At 56.4% G+C, this 8,932-nt stretch overlaps 1 protein-coding gene across 2 annotated transcripts in view; it reads right to left on the reverse strand.

The window, feature by feature from the left end:
• The window catches only part of PEAR1 (platelet endothelial aggregation receptor 1), a 68,432-nt gene extending 59,976 nt beyond the window's left edge, over positions 1-8,456 (reverse strand). Inside the window, exon 1 of one of the 2 annotated variants that reach the window (XM_075908486.2) lies at positions 8,132-8,456. The gene's annotated coding sequence lies outside the window, so the exon portion shown is untranslated. The remainder of the gene's footprint in view (positions 1-8,131) is intronic. The other variant, XM_075908484.2, reaches the window with a different exon arrangement.
• Between the last annotated feature and the right edge of the window lie 476 nt (positions 8,457-8,932).

Below are 8,932 nucleotides of genomic sequence, written 5' to 3' on the forward strand. Positions count from 1 at the left end.
GTGTTGTCTTTCCCCCCTTCCCCCCGGGAAATCCACTCCCCAGGCTCCAGACAAGTAACTGTCTTGCCCCAGAGCCAGAAGACTGCATTTGAAATCCAATCATGTGAAAAAGAGAATATTGAGAAACCGATGGAAACTGACACCAAACCCAGCCGGGCTGCCGCGCCGTCTGCAGCTGACTGGGCGGGTCTGGAATAGCAGCAGCCAGGGTGGCAGGGGGATGGCAGGTCTGAGAACTCTTGGGAGAGCGGAGTGTTTGGGGAGCCCAGGGCTGGAACAGCGGGGGGCTGCGGAGGGGGATGGAACGGCATGGGCAGAGTTGCAAAGGAAGAGCTGCAACGTGGTCGTTTAACAGGGGATCTGTGTGTTGGCATTGGAGGGCACTGACAGAAATATGCCTATGGAGAGCCTGGAGTACAAACAGCTGTGGGACTGTGAACTGGAACGGGAGGGGGAGCATTCACAGTCAAAATAAGGAGTGCTCAGATGCCCAAAGCCATATATAGGGTTGTTGGGGAACACACCTAAGACCGGTTTCCCTCCACTGTGGGTACAGCAATATCCATCTGTCAACTCCAGCGCGGAATTCACTTTAAAAAAAGCATCTATTGATTGTCTGGCATGTTCCCAGAGCACTCGCGGAATGCGATCCGGGCTGTGTTTACCGGCGTGATGAATAGGTTTCTAGTCCCCATTACACAGCACCCCCACTCAAATAGATTTCATTAGTATTGACGGGAACTGAAGAACTGCTGAGAGGCAAGTCTCGGAGCCCTTAGTAATCCCTGTTTGGGGCAGAACAGCAGCTAGGAAAGCCAACTGCAGTGGCTAGGAAAGCCAACTGCAGAGTCCCTGTGCCCGCTAAGATCGGGGCCTCTTTGGGCTGGGTGCGGCACACCCATGGAGCAAGACAGCCTCTGCCCAAAGGGCTCGCAATGTAAACAGACAAAGGGGGGAGAAAGCAGGAAAACAGGGTTAGCTCCATTGTCCAGATGGGGAACGGGACTGAAGGAATCGATTTGCCCCAGATCAGATAGAATCCTGTGATTTGGAGTAACCTTGAGAGGTCATCTAGGCAAGTGGCTTGAACTTAGGGCAGGACCAAGCACCGTCTAGATCATCCCTGACAGTAGATGTCCAACCTGCTCTTAACTATCTCCAGTGATGAAGATTCCACAACCCCCCTAGGCAATTTATTCCAGTGTCTAACCACCTGGACAGTGAGGAATAGGGTTGCCAGGTGTTCGGTTTTCACCTGAACAGACTGGTAATTGTGGCCCCTGTCCGGTAAAAAAAAAACCAGAAAATACCGGACATGTAAAATGTCCAGTATTTTCTGATTTTCTTGGACGGAAGGCTAGCGGGGCCAATCTTCCCCTGCCACGTGTAGTGGCGGGAGTGGGTGTTTTTTTTTTTTTTTGCTCAACCAATTTTTTTCCCCACTATGTTTGGGATTTTTTGTAAAAGTATCTGGCAACCCTAGTGAGGAAGTTTTTCCTAATGCCCAACCTAAACCTCCCTTGCTGCAATTTAAGCCCATTGCTTCTTGTCCTATCCTCGAGATCAAGCAGAACAATTTTTCTCCCTCCTCCTTGTGACACCCTTTTAGGTACTTGAAAGCTGCTCTCATGTCCCCTCTGTCTTCCTTTTTTTAGACTGAACAAACCCAGTTAGAATCACAGAACCATAGAACTGGAAGAGCCCTCAGGAGGTCATCAAGTCCCGCCCCCTGTCCTAGGCAGGACCAATCCCAACTAAATCAACCCGGCCAGGGCTTTGTCAAGCCAACACTTAAACATCTCTAGGGATGGAGACTCCACTACTTCCCTAGGTAACCCATTCCAGTGCTTCACCTCTCTCCTAGGGAAATAGTTTTTCCTAATATCCAACCTGGACCTCTCCCACCACAACTTGAGACCATTGCTCCTTGTTCTGCCATTTGTCACTACTGAGAACAGCCTCTCTCCATCCTCTTTGGAACCTCCCTTCAGGAAGCTGAAGGCTGCTCTCAAATCCCCCCTCACTCTTCTCTTCTGCAGACTAAACAGACCCAAGTCCCTCAGCCTCTCCTCATAAGTCATATGCTCCAGCCCCCTAATCATTTTGGTCGCCCTCCACTGGACCCTCTCCAATGTGTCCACATCCTTTTTGTAGTGGGGGGCCCAGAACTGGACACAATACTCCAGATGTGGTCTCACAAAAGCCGAATAAAGGGGAATGATGACATCTCTGGATCTGCTGGCAATGCTCCTCTTAATGCAACCTAATATGCCATTAGCCTTCTTGGCTACAAGGGCACACTGTTGACTCATATTCAGCTTCTCATCCACTGTAACCCCCAGGTCCTTTTCTGCAGAACTGCTACTTAACTGGTTGGTCCCCAGCCTTTAACAATGCTTGGGATTCTTCCGTCCCAAGTGCAGGACTCTACACTCGTCCTTGTTGAACCTCATCAGATTTCCTGTGGCCCAATCCTCCAATTTATCTAAGTCACTCTGGACCCTATCTCTGCCCTTAAGCGTATCTACCTCTCCCCCTAGCTTAGTGTCATCCGCAAACTTGCTGAGGGTGCAATCCATCCCCTCATCCAGATCATTAATAAAGATATTGAACAAAACCGGTCCTAGAACCGAACCTTGGGGCAGTCCGCCAGAAATCGACCGCCATCCCGACATCGAGCCGTTGATCACAACCCGCTGGGCCCAACCTTCTAGCCATCTTTCTATCCATCTTACCGTCCATTTATCCAATCCACATTCCCTTAACTTGCTGGCAAGAATATTGTGGGAGACCGTATCAAAAGCCTTGCTAAAGTCAAGGTATATCACATCCACTGACTTTCCCACATCCACAGAGCCAGTTACCTCATCATAGAAGCTAATCAGATTGGTCAGGCACGACTTACCCTTTGTGGATCCATGCTGACTATTCCTAATCACTTTCCTCTCATCCAAGTGCCTCAAAATGGATTCCTTAAGGATCCCTTCCATGATTTTTCCAGGAACCAGGGTAAGACTGACCGGCCTATAGTTCCCTGGATCGTCCTTCTTCCCTTTTTTGAAGATGGGCACTACATTTGCCTTTTTCCAATCATCCGGGACTTCTCCCGATCTCCACGGCTTTTCAAAAATAATAGCCAAAGGCTCCTCAATGACATTTGCCAACTCCCTCAGTACCCTCAGATGCATTAAGTCCGGACCCATGGATTTGTGTACGTTTAGCTTTTCTAAATAGTTCCTAACCTGTTCTTTACCCAACACGGTAAAGAAGAGAAGTTCTTTCAGGCTTCCCTCCTAGGTTATGTGTTCTAGACCTTTTGTTGCTTTGCTCTGGACTTTCTCCAGTTTGCCCACCTCTTCCCTGAAATGTGGCACCCAGAACTGGACACAATACTCCAGTTTCAGCCTAATCAGCGCAGAGCAGAGCAGAGCAGAGCAGAGCAGAGCAGAAGAATGACATCTTGTGTCTTGCTCACAACACTCCTGCTAAAAAAAAGCATCTTGTTGGCTTTTTTTTTTTTTGCAACAGTGTCACACGTGTGACTCATATTTAGCTTGTGGGTCATGATGACCCCTCAAGCTCTTTCTGAGGCGCTCCTTCCTAGACAGCCGCTTCCCATTTGTGTTTGCGCAATGGATTGTTCCTTCCTAAGCGCAGGATTTTGCAATTGTCCTTATTGAACTTCACCCTCTTGTCCCCAGAGCACGGAGTGTCCCCAGCATTTGGAATTTTAACCCTCTCCTCCAAAGCACTTGCAACCCCTCCCATTGTGGTCTCATCTGCAAACTTTACAAGCCTACTCTTCAAACAGAACCGGACCCAGCACTGATCCTACAGGATTCGGGCCCGCCAACAGGGGAAGGAGGAGGTCAAAAGGGGGATAATTGCCTCAAAGCCCGGGGCTCCCACCGCTGCGTCTGCGACAGTCCTGGAGTCCAAGGCGGTGTGCTCCGGCAGGTGAGGGGAGGCTTGCCCCTAGCTCCGCCCCTTCTTCCTGAAGCTCCACCCCCTCCAGGAGCAAGGAGCTGCCCCCACCTCGCCATGGGGCCCAGTAATTCTGCCTCCCTCCTGCCCCGGCGTGTTATGCCCTTCCAGCTTGGCTGTGCACCACTCTGGGACCGGTTTCCCAGCGGTTGTGCACCCACCGAGGTTACATGTCCCTGCTTTGTTGATTCGATCACAGGAGAGGCAGTTTGCTGTCTTATTAAAGATGTACCCCAAATGGGGAGGGGGGGGCACAGACACCGTCCCTGTCACCAGCCCCCACTCCCAAGGCAGCGTGTCACGGAAGCAGCCTAATGGGCAGCAATAGCCACGCGTCCTGAAGGAAAAGCCCCGGCCGAGGGGGACCGCTCGCAGTCCCAGGAGGGGTGTCCCCATGAAAAGCATGAGCAATGCTCCGCATTCCTCTGGCGTGAGGCCAGGGTGACTGGCGCCTCTTGGCACATGCAGCGGGGGGGGGGAATGTGGTGAGTCACCCGGCCCTGCCCTGGGTCATTTCCCCCACCCCACGGCATCAGCACCCGCCGCTCCACCGAGAGCCACCCCCAAGGCTCCTAGAGAGACACAGCTGCTCCCCAGGGAGCCTGCCGGAGGGGTGGGGTGGGGGAAGCCCAGGTGGGAAATGACTTGAGCGAGTGGCACATGGCCCAGATGCAGCACAAGGAGCCGATTGCAGGCGTCTGGATGGCCACATCCCTCTCCACATCACGCCCCCCTCTGCCCCCCAGGGCATCTTCCCACCAAGTCCTCCGCATTAGCAACCACCCTGCAGCCAGGCCTACAGCCCACCACTCTACCCACTTAGCTTCACTCCCCTCCCAGAGCTGGGCCTAGAACCCAGGCATCCTGCCTCCTCCCCCCTGCTCTACCCACTGGGCTCCACTCCCCTCCCAGAGTGGGCCTAGAACCCAGGCATCCTGCCTCCTCCCCCCTGCTCTACCCACTGGGATCCACTCCCCTCCCAGAGTGGGCCTAGAACCCAGGCATCCTGCCTCCTCCCCCCTGCTCTACCCACTGGGCTCCACTCCCCTCCCAGAGTGGGCCTAGAACCCAGGCATCCTGCCTCCTCCCCCCCTGCTCTACCCACTGGGCTCCACTCCCCTCCCAGAGCTGGGCCTAGAACCCAGGCACCCTGCCTCCTCCCCCTTGCTCTACCCACTGGGCTCCACTCCCCTCTCAGAGCTGGGCCTAGAACCCAGGTGTCCTGTTTCCCAGCCCCGTCTCCCTCCAGGGCCCGTGTTGCCCTCCCAGTGGGGTAGGCGGGTGGAAGGGATTCTGAGCCGTGACTCTAGGGGTCCCAACAGGTCTGAAGAAGGCGGGGCTATTAAAGAGCCCGCGGGGGTATTACCGAGCTCCACTGACACTGGGGGGGAGCCCAATCCTTGTGGAATCAGACCCACGGCTGGGAAAAGGCAGCAGCTCCAGCCCCAGAGGCGACAGGGAGAGGGCCCGGCCACAGCGGGGTACAAAGCCGCTGGAGCTATTTTAAGCCAGACTCCAGTCAGCAGAGCAGTCACGCGCCTGGTGGGGCCCGCACCCCCCCAGCCTCCGCCCCACCCACTGGCATCTGGGCAGGCTGAATCACAAGGCAGAGCAGTGCCTAGTGGTTAGAGCAAGGGGCTGGGTGACAGATGCTCTAGGCTGGTGCAACATGGGGAGGTGCCGCTGCTCAGCTCCCCCCAAAGGCAAGCTCAGAGCCGGGGGTTGGGAGTCAGGACGCCTGGGTTCTATGAATGGTCACAGCGGGGGGAGCAGTGGAGGGTTCTATCCCCAGCTACTGGAGGGAGCGTGGCCTAATGGGGAGAGCAGGCATCCTAGATTCCTTTCCTGGCTCTGCGAAGGAGTTTAATCCAGCAATGAGCGCAGAGGGCTGGGAGCCAGGAGCACTAAATTCTGCCCTGCCACCGACTCTCGGGGCGAATCACCTCCATGGGCTGTGCCTCGGTTTCCCCATCTGTAAAATGGGGGTAACAGCAATGTAAAATGGTTTCCCCATCTGTAAAATGGGGATAACCAGGGGTGGAGGGTTAGCTCCTTAATAAAATGCTTTGAGATCCCAAGAAGGGTGGCGCTGTGCCAGGACCCCCAGCCGCCATGGCCCGTGCACAGGGGCGGAGGTGGCATGCATGGAGCAGTCCATCAGGGTGACATGTCCCCTGAATGGCTGGGACGCAGCACGTGCCCTTCCGCGGGCTCTGGAGAGGAGACGGGATGACGGCCACAGTGAGCGTTCCCTGCGCGTGCGGCGTGAGCCACGGACGTCACCACACCAAGGGTGTCGCACCACCGTGGGCTGACTGAAATGCCACAAGGATCGGGCTGCCCCCTTGCCCGCCAAGTTCAGCGTCACGATTTGCGAAGGAGGGGATGTGGTTAGTGAAGGAACTGGGAGGCCAGACTCTGGGTTCCTAATCCAGCTCTAGGAGGGCAGTGGGGTTCAGTGGTTAGAGCAGGGAGAGTTGGGAGTTAGGCTGTTCCATTCCCAGCTTTAGGAGGGGAGGGGAGACTAGTGGCTGGCGCAAGGAGAGCTGGGAGCTAAGTCTCCTCCTGGGCTGTGTGCCCATTTCTCATGCTGACCCTGTGCGAGTCCCTTCTCCTCTCTGTCCCTGCTAAAGGCGGGACAACGATCCCGCGGAGCTGTGGAACTCCCCGACACATGACTGGGAAGGACTCTGTGGTCCCCTGATGGTCTGAGGGCGAGGCCCTCCCATTCTGTCTCCCTCCCACACTCCCTGCTTGGGGCCTGGGTTACTGGGGAGGGGGCTGTGCCGAGACCCAGCGCCTCTCTTTCGAGCTCTTTGCGATGGCCCTTTAAGGGCTATCTGCCCCGGGGAGGCACGACCTGGAGAGGAGCCTCTATCTCTGCCCTTCCAGTTTCCGCTGCAGTGTCCCGGCTCTGACGTGCTTCCTCCCCCGGCTGAGCTGGCGGCAAGCTGGCCAGGAGACCGCTGGCCCCAGGAGGCTACAACTGGCCCTACAGCCAGAGCCTTTGGGGGGGGAGGGGGCTGCCCACTCGGGTCTGGAGCTGTTCAGGGCAGGACAAGCAGCATCTGCGCCGTGATGGGATTAGATGGTACCTGGCTCGCCCCCTCCCTGCCTGCCCCACCCCAGCTTCTGCCCCAGATCCACCCAGGCCCCTATCTCAGATCCACCCCACATCTATCCAGGCAGCCCCCATGCCCTATTGCAGATCAGTCCAGCCCACTGTCCCACGCTGTCCTCTACCCCATGTCTTGTCCCCCCCATCCCACCCGGCCATGCCTCATCCCACTTCCACTCTGCCCAACTCACCCCACCCTGGGCTCTCTGCCCTCAGCCGGGGGCAGGAACAGCCCCATGGCACATCCAGCGGGTCCCAGGACTTGGCTCAGAGAGGAGAAAATCTTCCTGCCGCAGGGGCAGGAGGGGGTCGGGGCCAAGCTGGGGAACAGAGAAGGGGGTCTGAAGAGCAGAGGCAGGCGAGGGGGTCCCCCTACTCGGCACAGAGGAGCATCACCTGCCCCAGTGCCAGGCCCCTGAGCTGGGTCCATCTGAACCTTTCCCCCGCCCTTCCCACAGGATCCTGGCTCCAGCACCCCGGGGCTGATCCTGCTCTCCCTGGCGTGGGGTCCATCCAGACGCCATCAGAACAACTCTGCCTTTACACCTGGATCACCAACAGCGCAACATGGCCTGACCCCCCTCCTCCGCCCCCACCCTGCCCTCCTGAGTTCCTTTGGGTGCACGGCACTTTCACGGAGAACAGAATCTGGACCAGCGTCCAGTGCCGCCGGTACAATCGCTCCAGATGGAACGGAGAGCAGGCCCCAATTCTGGGCGCCCCCACGGATCTGCATCCGCGGCCTGGAGACCCAAATTGAGCCTCTTGGAAAGACAGAGCCACCGAGCCGTCTGACCCCGGATGCTCAAAGGTGCCGTGTGGGCAGAGACCAGCCGATATTGGGCTATTGCATCAGAGGCGAAGCAGCAACCCTGGAGAAAGCAGGAGGCACCCTTCAAATCCTTCACCAACGACCTCAGGAATGCAGCCTCCTGGCTAGGCTTTTGGGGCTTTTAGGGACCAGCCTGCTGACAGCTGCCAATCTGTGTCCATCCAACCATCCGCGGTGGGCAAACCCACTGTACTCACCTTTCTCCTGTCCCAGGGAAAGTAACGCACCAGCTGCCTTCCAAAAAATCCTCCAGCAGGGAGCAGACAGGCCGTGGGAAACAGCTGAAAGAATGGGGGAAAAGGGGAGGGTAGAATAACAAAAATGAGGGAGGGAGAATTTATTTCCCTCTCCAGGGAGAAAAGACCTAGCGAGCCCCCTTTTGGGTTTGGGACTTGGCTTCTGTTCGGGGCAGGGTGGGTGCTGAGTCTGCGGCAGGGAGGGACTGTTCAGTGTGAGCGCTGAAACATCGGAGGGGGAGGGAGCAGGAAGGGGGCTGGGAACCGACTCAGGAAGTTTTGACAAGGAAACTACTAAGGGCGCTGGGTTTGGAGAAAAAAAGAAAGGAAAAAAAATACACACAACTCGCGCGCACACTTTTTCATTGGCAAGAAACCAGCCTGCTTGGAACAGCCACTGCAAAACAAGCGCTAACTCCAAACCTACGCACACAGGGCTGTGCAGCCAGCGGCCAGCCCTCTGGGCTGCGTCCCCTCTAGGGATCAGGGTGGGTCAGCTCCCACGTATTGAAGCCCAGTGAAGACAAGGCTGTTTGCAGCTGTCACACGAGCGAATGGCTCTGGAGCAGCTTCGAGCTTCTTCCAACCTCGTGGTAAAGCTGCGACCACAACTGCCTTGTGTCCACTGGCCAAGGGGGGCTCAGGGAGAAGTTGAGTTTCTTGCTAGAACAACAGATGCAAAATCCACAGACACCTCCCCTCCACGACAATAGCTAACCCCCCTCCCCAACACACCCTTCAAGGCCCACAGGTCGTACCCAC

The sequence above is a fragment of the Pelodiscus sinensis genome, chromosome 22, assembly GCF_052426305.1.
Source record: "Pelodiscus sinensis isolate ZL-2025 chromosome 22, ASM5242630v1, whole genome shotgun sequence".
Taxonomy (NCBI): domain Eukaryota; kingdom Metazoa; phylum Chordata; order Testudines; family Trionychidae; genus Pelodiscus; species Pelodiscus sinensis.